Source organism: Paramisgurnus dabryanus, chromosome 4, assembly GCF_030506205.2.
Source record: "Paramisgurnus dabryanus chromosome 4, PD_genome_1.1, whole genome shotgun sequence".
Classification (NCBI taxonomy): domain Eukaryota; kingdom Metazoa; phylum Chordata; class Actinopteri; order Cypriniformes; family Cobitidae; genus Paramisgurnus; species Paramisgurnus dabryanus.
The window spans coordinates 31,909,951-31,923,571 of NC_133340.1; positions in this window are offsets into that span (position 1 = coordinate 31,909,951).

Sequence of the window (13,621 nt, forward strand, 5' to 3'; positions counted from 1 at the left end):
AAAGACATTAATTAGTATCATTCGACATACAACAACATCGGAGCGGTCCTCTTTCTCCACACTTGTAAACACTGGGCCGTAGTTTCGCATTCATCATTGTGACCTCTTGACGTGATGACATATTGCGTGAGGTTGCGTTGGCGCGTCACAGGACTGGAGATAGACGAGAAGTTGTGGTTTAAAAGTGCATTTTTTTTCTTGCCAAAAATGACAATCGTTTCGCTAGATAAGACCATAATTCCCCATTTGAGATCATTTAGAGTCCTTTGAAACGGCAATTTTAAACTGCATTAAAACTGTTAAGTGTTGGGGTCCATTAAAGTCCATTAAAATGAGAAAAATCCTGGAATGTTTTCTTCAAAAAACATAATTTCTTCTCGACTGAACAAAGACAGACATCAACATTTTGGATGACATGGTGGTGAGTAAATTATCTGGATTTTTTTTTTAAGAAAATGGACTATTCCTTTAATCTTTGTAGACATAACTATTGCATTGCTATGGTTTGATTTCTTTGTAAAAGAAAAATGCATTCACCTACATCCTAATTTCATTTCAACACTAATGCCAACATAAATGTTGATTGGTTTCTAGAAATGAGGTTCTGGTATTTTAAGAATTAAAAAAGTGAAACACGCGAGTGGAAAAAGTTAAGCCACTAAAAGCAGAGAGAATATGAAAAGATTTGAATGGGATATGACAGCAGTTATACAATATGATTAAATGTAAATGCTTAAAATGTGTTTTGTAGGCAATACAATTTGTAGTAACCTGCAAATGTCAGTACATTACAAGTGTAAAACAATTTAAACAGTTCCCTGAATGCACAATAAAGCACCCATTGGCTACTTTAAAGAGTAGTATGATTATTTAAATGTTTTTGGACACTACAAAATTGACACCAGTGACAACCTTTCTACCTTTATGTACCTGTTTTTCTGAGAGTGTGTTAAGGACTTATTGTGTTGTTTTAACACAACAGTTTTTAAAGTGAATGTGTGTCCAAATGTTTAACACTTTATGGTGATCTCTGTATGAACTGCAATTCTTTGCCTATTTAGTTTCAACAAATTTGTGTTTCAAAAGTTTACAAAGCTACATTTGCTATATAATATTGGGGGAAATGTTTGTTCTGTTAACAAAGAAGTCAATATAATAATTTAAAACACATATTTCAGCTACACGGTTTTGTCATCTGTTCCAAAACCTAATGACCATCATAAACAGCTTCCAGCCTGCAGTAACAGAAATAACGTCAAAACCCGAGTGCATTTTCAGTTTCAAATTCAATTATTTATTTGTACCTTTTTACGCTTTTAACATCATTATAATTTCCCTCCAGATATCGGAGCAGGACTTTTGTGCTTTGTGGTCCGAAAACTCATTAGTCCAGGAATATAAAAAGCACAGTTGATATGGCAGTCGACACATGGATCTGCACTTTATATCGCTGAGCTTGTACTTTTCAAAACACTGTAAGACACAGCGCAGGGCTACTACGATTGACACATTGAGTGTTATGCAGGAAGATTGTCAGAACTCATTTCATTTGTGACTTTGCCGCCTTGTTTTGGGAGGAACAGAATTCGACCTTCATTTCACAAGCCCGGCACACCATTCTCCAGAGAATACAACTTTACAAAGGCTCGGCTCTTATGCACACAAGCGGTGATTTAAAAACTTTGTCCTAAGAAAAATAAAACGCTTTTTGCACTGGCCAATAGGTTCATCTGAGTTTAAGAATTTATTTAAACTAAATAAAGCCTTTTTTTACCCATCTGTTACTCAATTCAAGTTCTATTTTGAACCAAATTGTCCGTATTTCTAATATTTTGTAATACTTTATGGGCCAGCATACGTTACATAGCAAAGAGCTATTCTATCTATCATATTAATTTGTATATTCATTGAGTCAACAAACACCCCCTCATTTGTTTTCTCTTGTAGACAAGATTCATTTGTTTGATAAAGACGAACATCATAAATCGGAATGAACTATGTCTCGTTGTTGAAAGCTTTTTGTCACTGCAAACACGGCTCAGGATTGTGCCAAATGGCTAATGGGGTGAAGCGGCATTTTCATAATGAAAACCCAAAGCAATAAGGAAGAGAAATGACTTCATTCATGAGAACTGCGTCCGCATCCTCCATTTAAAGGCACATTTGCATGCTCCAAAACAAAATGTATTACTCATTACAATCTGTGCAAAGGGAGAAATCCTACTTGTTGATATTGAAACGCATTTATTAAACTGACTTTATTCGTCCCTTTATGCACATCCCTTTATGAACTATTTTCAAACCAAGTTGTCTGCGTAAATATGATGCTGCTCTGTGCTGTAAATTATTTTAATTTATGTGTCTTTACATATTTTATAAAATATATAAAGTATAATGTTGCCAATAGCACTAACAATAGCACTACTTGCTTCTTTTTAGTCATTTAGCAGAAACTTACCTAAAGCAAACTTGGTTTTATTGCACAATGGTGATACAGGTAACTCTTGTATCAGGCATTAACAGGATAGTTCACCCAAAAATGAAAATTCTGTCATCATTTACTCTTTCTCATGTTGTTACATGACTGTATAAATGTTTTTGTTGTTTTATACAATTTATACAACAATATGAGAGTAGGTAAATGATGACAGAATTTTAATTTTTGGGAAAACTATCCGGTCTGCCATAACAAACATGTTTTAAACACACAAAGGTAAGAAAAACCTAACAAGCTAATAGTCAAGAGTCAAATCCAACTAAAACAAACACTGATCACCATAATGGTGACTTTAAATGAAACAGCCAACAAACTCTACAAGTAAGATGTGCAATGCAATTTAAAGTTTCAAACAGAGATGGTGATAGAAAGGATAAAGTGAAAGATTGCAGCTTTTAACTTTTCTTCACAGTTACTTTCAACCCTCTGTAAAATTGGGACAATATGTACACCCAGCAGCATTGATTTAACTCTGGGGATTTTGCTGTGTACTGTTTACTGGCCCGAGCGTCTCTCACGGTGGCCCCGGGCCATTGGACAGTCCTTTGAGCCCTGTTATATCTAGTCTTTAGGTTCAAATGTGTACTTTTTGAAAAGATACCGCCCCATTGACAGCGAGGGAAGTTAGGGAACATTGTCTTTCTGCATAATTGATGTCACAAACCTTTGTCAAACCTAGTGCTTGGGATTGTTTCTCCTATTTCAGAATCCAGACAGCTTATCTCTAAAACGTCTATCAGAATGTCAATCTTGATAATAAACATTGCAAGAAAAGCTTCTGAGCGTACTTCAGACATCCTTTATAATTCATTAAACGGAGCGGTTACATAAAAGTGTTTTGTCATTTACCCTCGTACATTCACCAAACTCCTGTGTAATTCTGCAAACATTCTCAACATCAAGTCAACGTTTTTTTTTTTTTCAAATTAAATTTTAAAAACCTTTCAGTTGTTTATGTTAACAAATTTCTCATTTACATTCAAGTAAAGTACAAAGTAGTTTATTACATTTCTCACATACTTTTTTTTTTTGATCTTATGTGGATTGGATTTTAAAAGGATCTAGTAAAGCAATCTGTCAACAACAAATTTTATTAGTGCTTAGTTGGGTTTTTGTGCCATCAGAACCTAATGTTAAAAAAGCATTTTTTATGAAAAAGGTGGTTTTAAAACAAACAATACATGAACTGCAGTGAAGCAAGCGCATGATCCAAGCATGAGATTTTATATTAGATCATATGTAAAGTAAAGCGATTGCTGGTGTTTTAATGTGGTTGAGACCTTTTCCACATTCACTTTATGCACATTTGTGTCTATAAATGTTATACATTCAGTATTTCCAATCCACTAAACAGTTTGTTTTAAAAATGAGTCGAAACTTCAAAGACTTCACTAAGCAATCGTGTGCATGCACCTGCATGTTAAACACGAATGCAACAGAGGAGGGGAGTGAGATAACATTAAATTCTGTTGTTATTGACATTTTATATAAAAAATAGCTGTGTAAAATGCAACACTTTATTTAACAGCCCTGTTTCCATACAGTTACTATGGACGTACTAGTGAATGTACCCAGTAGTTAATGCATACGATATTCAATACTTGGGTTTAACGGGTACAATAAAGAACAAAGATACTGAGTACAAAAAATGCACATCAGTAATGTTTGTTATTAGTTATCATACACTACAGGTGCCTTTCATTAACTCACACTTGCCTGGATGTACCACACACTTACAGTGTAGTTACAATTTTTAAGTACAATAATGTTTCTTGTAAGTTACAGTACACATAAACCATAAGTACCTGTTAACCCACACTGGCCTTTAAGTACTAAATCCTTATATTGTACATTAATTTGTAATTACAGTAGTGTTTCTTGTTAGTTACAGTGTATCTTCACTATAAGTATGTATCTGGTATTAGTATACAGCCTGATCTCACGAGAATTCATACTTATTTATTTTATATATTTTACAACTTGGCTATTGGCTAACAAAATAACAACGAAACCAACCCCCTAACCGCGCACCTAACCCCAACATCACAGGGATCAAGGCAAATTGTACAAAAACTTACGAATGTGGTCGTATGAATTAATACGAATAAGCTTACTCAAAAAATATCTAAAAATTCTCGTGAAATAGCATTGCAAGTATATTAATGATACCATTTAATTACCATGTAGATACTTAAAAGTAAGTACCACATATGTCTGTAACTACAACATATTTATCATATATCTACAAGGTAAGTACACGTACTGTAAAATAAAGTGCTTCCATTTTTATGCATACACGAGGGTCCACAAACTTTACGCGCACCAACAGATTTTTGCAACAGCACATATTTTGTATGCATAGGTTGCACATTGAACAGGATAAGCATTGCTTATTTTGCAATGTGTATGCATCGAACATCTGTGTACGAGTAAGTACGAGTCAGATCAACTATGCTTTGCTAGGCTGTGTGTCCGACAATGCGCAAGAACAAATCCAGGCTTAAAGGTTCCCAACTATATCACACACAACGGGGTAGTTTGTTTCATACAAAAACTTGTACATTTGTACCTGTGCGATGCTGATGAAGATGTCCACAGAGTGAGAGCAGTTTGCCTCCCACAGTGCTGAACTGCCAAGCTCTGCTTAATGTAATTAATGTGAAAAGCTGGTGGTGTGTGGGATCAATGGCTCCTTAAGCCAACTCATTTATTTAGCTCTTTTCCACACAGCTGATCACAGCAGACTGATCTACTCCACCAACTAGCAGTCCAAGTATTTCCACACGTGGGGCAAAGGAATGGCAAAACGGATACAATAGTTTAAAAGAGTGATGAAAATCATCATTTGCCAGAACTCAATGAGTTTCGATTGGTACAAAACAATCTTTAATTATAAGACGATAGAAGATAAAAATAGATAAATGATAAATGCACTGTATACACGGCGGATAAAAAAAGTATTGAACATGTCACCTTCTTTATATATTTCTAATGATATGAAATTTTCAGCAGATGTTGGTAACAACCCATGCAATCCACACATGCAAAGACATCAAACCATACCAGGCAGTAGTAAAAAAGTAATCCTGTCTTTTGTCAGTGCAAATAATAACAGCTGGTTTATGGTTTGATTACTTTGAATGTGTGGATTGCATGGGTGGTTATCAACATCTGGTGAAAATTTAATGTCAGTAGCACCTTTAGAAATATGTTAACTGAGTAAACTTGGGACGTGTTCAATACTTATTTTACCTGCTGTATTAATGCTGTACAGGTAACGCAAAAATGTAAAGACATTAAATGCAGGTTGATCTCACAGGAAAGTATTTTATGAAGTGGCAGATTTGTACAAAGTGAATCGTACATATATTACTGTTTTCTATTTTTTTACTAAATTACTATTATGTACTATTATTACATTAAAAAAAGAATAACCCTAACGTCACTGGGACAAAAGCAGATTAAATTTAACCCCTGTGCATTGTTCAAATTCACTGCCCTTTTGTGTTGTTCGGGATGAAAATTAAATTAAACTAAATTAAACTGCTGTAAATTTGTATCAGATCAAATGTTTTCATATTTTTTGCATAAATCTGTTAATCAATCTCAGTCCTGTTTAAAACTACTAAATGTTTACAAATAATTCCAGTATTTTAACTATTGCATTGCTAAGTTCATTAATGATGTCACTGATTTGGGGATAACACTGATTTTCAATATAATTTTTTTTTTTTGGATTTTTGTTCTTTTTATCACAGTCTTGGGCATGTCAAAGATAAGTAAAACCATTGGCTTTGATGCATTGTTAGTTTTTGTGCAGCATCAGATTTTATTTTATTTTTCTCCCTCATTTACTGTTCGTGGTTTTTGCTCCGTTGACTTCCATTATAACAATATTTTTGAATTGTAAAGCCATGGCACCATATAATCATGCATTCTTTTTTCCAAAGCATTTTTCCAAAATATGTGTCGATATAACATTTGTCATCAAAAATCATTCAATTTGTTGAAACACAGATTCAAAAGCACCCCATAGCTGATGAAAACATCCCCAACAATACATAAGTGTGTAAAGGATGTGGTATGCCTTTATACGAAGTACAATGCAGGTTGATCAAACAAGAATTTGTAAGTACTTACGAAGTGGCCAATTTATACAAAGTGAATCATTAATAAACATACTATTATAGGAGAGAAACTGTAATGAAGCCCCGCTCCTAAGCCAAACGTCAATTGGAGAAAAGTGGATCAAACTTAAACGTGTGACTGATATGCCTTCAAATCAATGAGCTACTTTTTTAAATACTTAAGAATTGCAATGAAATTGCGCTGTACAATGACATGCTATACAAATTAGAGCCATAGGATGTCCTACCTGTGTGCCGGTTACAGCTAGAAAATCCATAATGCGTGGCACATATACAATACCTACACAAAAGTAGCATTAGAAATAAAATCTGGGTAATTGATTGTAGCTCAGCATGATCCAACTAAAAAAAAAAAAAAAAAAACGTTTTTTACATGCTTTGAAGAGCACATGCAATCCTGCCTTTGATGATGGGAAAGTATCAGTATGTAAACACATTGAGTTATATCATCACTGACCCATGAAAGCAATTGCAGTCATCTTTCATGTTTACAGAGGAAATATACTCCATGCTACTCTCATTGGCTGTTAACAATTTGTATACTTTTATTCCCACTTTTTCTAAGTTTCTACATAGCAAGACAGCTGTATGTCCAGATCACATCAACATTTTTAGTCCCACACTTTCTTTCATTTGGTTATTTAAGAAGCGTGCACACCAAAGCATTTACCAAGTATCACAGCAAAGTGCTCAGCTGAAAAACCTGGCAAGCTCCTCAGCGTTCGCCTGGCGTTTTTTAGCCACGTTTGAACACTTTGGTGTGCATGCCCCCTTAGGGAGGTACAACTGCATTTTACAACCAAATTAAAAAATAAATAAATAATAAGCATCTCCAGAGATGCCAATATGTTGCCACAATTATTGATAAGCATAAAGATTTATTATTCAAAGCGCCTCCTACTAATGTTTCCCATTGGCATATGCAATTGTAGCCAGGGGCAATTGTTTTTTATTCACCGAACTCATTTATAAATTATATAATTTACAATCATAACAAAAATGTTCTTCATGTGGCACATTACACTGTTAATCATTTCAAAGGTAACAGATATTGCAAACACTCTTCAAACTACTGCCATACTGAATTCTGGTTGGTTGGTCTTTTTATATCTGTTTACATACTGAATTTATGTAACTATATAAAACTTGTATGTTCCCTAAAACTTTATTCTTTTGCTGCTTTGCAAAAAACATATTTCCTTCAGGAAATGCAAGCACTGGTATTTCTTTCAAAAAAGCCATCTAGAAGTTATTTTCAGTGTGTGCCCATTCAGCATTTTAAACTTGACTGTTGATAAACATCATATATTTGATTCAATGCACATTTTAACCTACATTTTAGACCTACAGATTATTCACTGTTATTTCGGTCAAATATTGAAACAATAGAAAGACTGCGTTGAGCAGAGCTTTTTATTTTTTATGCTATAAACTAGTTTAGTTTATATATTATTTAATAAATCATACCAATTTATGAGGTATTTTACCAGATTGCTATTTTGTATTAATTTGCATGACATTTGTATGATTTTGTACGATTTGCTTTCGCCCCCATGAAGTTGGGGTTAGGGGAGGGGTTTCATTATTTAAATTCCAACTCGTAAAATATGTACGATTTTCTGTGTGATCGGACAGGAACACAATATCCCAGACTTCAAGCATCCATGTTGATTTAAAGCATAACCTAAAGTTAAGCATTAAGTTTCATCCAACATAAAGACTAACAAAATGTTGACTTGGGGAATTGCGAGCCTAAAGAGCAAAGCTTAGCAGCATTTTAAAATTCTTCTGATAAACAATCATTCATTTTTAAACACTTTCTTTTAATCAAAAAGTAATGCTGCTGAATGTTCCCTCCATGCAAGGCTCTTTCTTAAATATCATTATAACATAGATTTTGAGCAAAAATCTGTTAAAGATATGTTAAACACAGAAGTGTTGGGAAAAGAGTATAAGCAGCTCAAGCAATAAAAAAAACGATCAGAACAGTTTTTTGATCATAACAGTTGCCAGAAAACCTGCAAAATGTGTTACGTTTACAGGTACTGCAGACATAAAAACAAAGTATACTGCTTTAGACAGATTCCCACCAGCTTTTTGAATGACTAGACGTACTAGAGGCAGTGACGTCACTACCTGCCAGAAACCTGACAAATTTCCAAATCCCATGTACATGCAAAAACAGGTTTCTATAAAAGCTGACTTTTTTTATAGTTATCCATTTATTATGTGCATGTAAACGCATTCAATATTAGTACAAGTTTTTAACATAATCACCTTTAGTTAACTTAATTACTTTATTTTACTTTAAATCACTTTTTTTACTCCTGATTTAAACATGCTAACACGTATTATGCTACAACCATACAAGCTAATACAATTCAACCATAGTCATAAATAAAAGGAAACAGACAAAATAAAAAACACAACAAATGTATCCAGATAAGAAGGTGGATCACCAACGCAATTGTTTCCTACACCAAAAGCCATGGTGTGCGCTTTAACACCTTCTGACCTGCCTAAAGGGGTGTTTTTATTTTCTGCACTTGGATCTGTTTTCTAGGCTTGTAGTGACCACAGAATTAAAGTTTTTATGACACCGCAGGCCATGAGAACACAAGAGAGCCAATCTCTTTATCTCCCGGATGACTGACATCGCCACTGGTTATGGTCACATGACCAATGATCCTCACCATGTGCTCTGTGATTATCGTCAAAGCGACAACTTGAGATAACGGTAGGTGCGACCATGAGGTCAAGTCACCTGAGAAGATTTAAAGAATGCTTGGGGGTCCCAGATATTCTCCTTAATTAACCAGACTCCATACCGTGCTGTGCAAATGCAGACTTATTACTTGAAATAAAAAACTGGTTGAACTGGCTAAACAAAAGACTAATTAAATTGTTTATAAAACTATTTTTTTTACGAATCAACCGTGATAGTTCCTAAAGGCTCGTACAGACTACATGACTTTAAAACGTTGGTCCGAACTGTGCGGTTCACACTACATGACTTGCTCTCTGTGAAATCAGGAGTGTTCACGTTGTTGATCAGTTCACACCACACGACATAACGTGACTGCTCCACAACAGGAGGTAACGCACTACACGAGTTGAGAACAACTCTATCACCCGGCGATTCTATCTTGTCCACAAACCACGTTTTGTCACGAAAAATCACGTGATAAAACAAACCGGAAATGACGCGAAACAACACGCGCACCAGTAAACCCACAGAAGAAGAATCAAGACGACGCGCAAAACTTTTGTTTGTATATATAGACTTCAGACAGAAATTAGTGCTGCAAACCGTTTGTGCGATGCAAAGCCGCAAAAGAAAAAAATGAAGAGATGTGTATGTGGAGAGGTGGATCAACACCACACGCGGACAGCAGGGATTTAAGAGTTGGAGGTGAGTACAGCTTGTTTATATAGGAAATATAGGTGCATGCTTATGTTTGGCTATGATCACATTTAAAATATCAACGTGTTGTCTACTGTGTTTAAAAGCTGTGTTTCTTGATTTAATTATCGTTCAAATAGAATAGGATAGGCTTCGCAAAGCATGACTTGGAGAGCGTTTGTCTTTGACCCTGCGATTCTATGCAACAGGTTTGTGTGATTTCATTTCAAACGAATATGAACTGAATGTTGTCATTACGTTTTTTTCTGTCTGGGTATGTTTTTGAACTTTTTGGTGTCATGCAGGTGACACGTTCAAGTCCCTCAGGTTCAAGTCCAGGATGGGGGACCAGCACCATCCCACAAATAGTTTTGGATACCTGTTCTGTTCTGTACCAGGTTATAAATGACGATTTCTTGAAGGTAGGGTTATTACAAAATATAAATCTATCTATCTATCTATCTATCTATCTATCTATCTATCTATCTATCTATCTATCTATCTATCTATCTATCTATCTATCTATCTATCTATCTATCTCTACTACTTCATTTAAAAAAAAGAACACCCATAACATTGTGGACATCAGCAGTTCACTGTCTTTGATAAAAGTATTTTAGTAAAAACTATTATTAGAAACAGGGATATAGTTCCGAAAAGCACAAGTAATATTTATTTTTATGTCTATACATACCTGTATACAATAATTTCATAATTTTATCTGAGCTTACACTATGTGTATATTAAAGTATTTTGTGTATAAACATGAATTATGTTAACACAGAAATAAATATAAAATTACTTCCAAACCTTATATTGTAATATTTGTTATTCTACATGTTGTTTAGTCCCTAGTTAATCTTTATACTTATTTATATGGATTAAATAAGAAGGGGTCTCATTTATAAAGCATGCGTATGCACAAAACAGTTCTGGAAACATGCGTACGCCAGTTACCACACAAATGTTGTGATCTTTAAAAAAAAAAAAACTTAATGGGAGAATAGGCTTGCATGGTGGGATCAGAAGATAATTCATGTACGCACACTTGCAGAAAGGGAACATTGCTTTGTCTGTATTTTTTGGCGTATGCCATTTTTGGCTTTTGTGCATACATCGACTTTTAGTAAGGATCCTATGCACAGTTTTATAAATGAGACCCAAGGTGTTTGTTCTACATATAACTATGCAAATAAATCCATTGGAAACTGTAGTCTTGAATATATAATAATTTAATCAGTGACATTTGGTGCGTCCTTTTTTTTAGACACCATCAACGGAAGGAGAGTGGCATAGCCGTGGACTTCGAAAGGAAGTGGCGGTTTCCACATTGCTTTGGGGTACTTACTACCACTCCAGCTGTAGCAGACTGCTGACCAAAACATGGTTGATGGGCAATGGAAGAATTGTGGGATGGGTGCTTTTCAACCGATGAACACCACCTCACATCGCAATTGTATGGCAACAGCAAAAGTGCAACGCACTCTGATGCGGGACTACTTTGTCTCACCAGTGGGTAGTGTTTATTGGCAAGTTCAACACATTTTAAAAGGAACTGACTGATGTAGAGTTATCCCTGCAAACAGCAGATTAAAGCCAGTTATTGTAAGTTTAGGACATTCGTTTTCTTGTGTGTTCTAAAGTCCTGTATTTGTAAAGAACACAATGTGGTTCACTTTTTCATTGTTTTAAGTATTCTGTTTATTGTTGTGTTATTATTCAATTAATTTTAATTGCATACAAATCAAAAGGTGCAGGAATGTAACAAATAAAGGCAATATGCATGTTGCAATTAAGTGCCTTGTACTAACTTTATTTCTTGATCCACACTCATTATTCACAGAACATTAACAATGTTTCTATACTACGGCGCTAAACATCAACATATCTGATCATGCTAAAAATTTATGGGGATTGTGATGATAAGCTCTGGGCATTTTTACTCAATGTGGATTAATCTAACAGCCAATCACACACAATTATATTACGATATTTATATATCACCCAGCCCTTAAAAGGGCTCTACATAGGGATTTTTGTAATGTTTAATTGTGTTAATGTGGTGCACTGCACGTGTTCTAACAATGTATATTTTGTCTGTCCACATAATATACATTCAAATGTACTACATGTTTTCAAGTTGCACAAACAACAATGCAAGGCTATAAAGCACTATTCATATTGGCGTTTTTTGTAAAATATGACAATGTGTTTTATACTTTTATACTTTGTTGCATTAAATGTATTACTTTCGATAGACCATTTATTTCATGAAACAGCACTGGGAAATTCAATCTAAACCCTTCAACAAGTTTAATCACCTTATTGATAAATGTAATACATAGTAAAGTCAATAGTTTGTAAACAAAAACACATTGGGACCGGACCGCACATGTCATGCATGATATATGCATAGGGTAGCTTGTTCAGGTGACAACATTGATCTGCTTCTGTCAGTCTCCTGGGCGTTGTATATCATCACCATTATGCTTCTTTTGAGATGTGATAAGAGAACTGGGTCTTCAATATCCCTCAATTCCAAAGCCATGGTTCCCAAATGAAGTTAATGTATCCCTAGTTGTTTGTGAGTCCACTTGTGCAACAGTAAAGTCTAAAATCAATAAATAAATGCAATGTTTTCAGTTAATATTTACCTCCACACTTTATTTTATTTGTCTATTCAAACTAAATATGAGAATTTATTCCTTTGTTTACAAGCTCTTTCGACTGGTACAAAAGACAGATTGTAATGTAACTGAATATCCTCTAATACACAACATATAACAATAAACAGAATTACAATAAAAAGAATTATACACTTTATAATGTTTTACAGACATATCCCAAAAATAGGATTACGCTAGCTTCTATAATATGGAAATATGACCAATTAATTTACATTTTACCCTATAACATTTAGATAATGTAATAATAACATTTGCTCACCTGGCTGTTTTACAGCGTTTGCTCTTTCTCTCCACCGTTTCTTTTTCTCAGCGCAGTTGTGGTAAATATATGTGAAACGTCATACAGACATTTATGCCTGAGTTCAATGTTTTTTTGGTGACATGCTGCTCATCTTTCCGTGTGACGTCAACCCTTCGACGGATTGGCTGTAGCTCGTGACATCATAGGAGGTTGAGTCGCGCGACAGCTCCAGATATCTAACAAGCTAGATATTTTTCTGGTGTCGGCGACGCGTCTGCGAGCCGTCTGCGAGCGTCTTTGATGCGTTGTTGGCTCTTTCATACCAACAGATTTGCGAACGTCGATCGCCCGCTAATCCCCCGCGATTTGCACCCGATCACACCCCGACCTGTCGGCGAGCGAACGATTTGCAAATCGGGCTTAAATCTGGCTTAAAATCATGTAGTGTGAACTTAGCTTAAGCCATTCAACCGAGTGTTGTCACATCAGGCATAATTCATGAGCAAAGCAACATCTATGTTTAATAGACAAATAGCCTAAATGTTTTACTCTGGAGATTGTAGTCATTTAAAACAAAGTTTCCTTTTGCAAAATTAACCATGTCGTTTTTAAAGTAAAAGGGTAGCTAACCATGTTTTTTGGTGG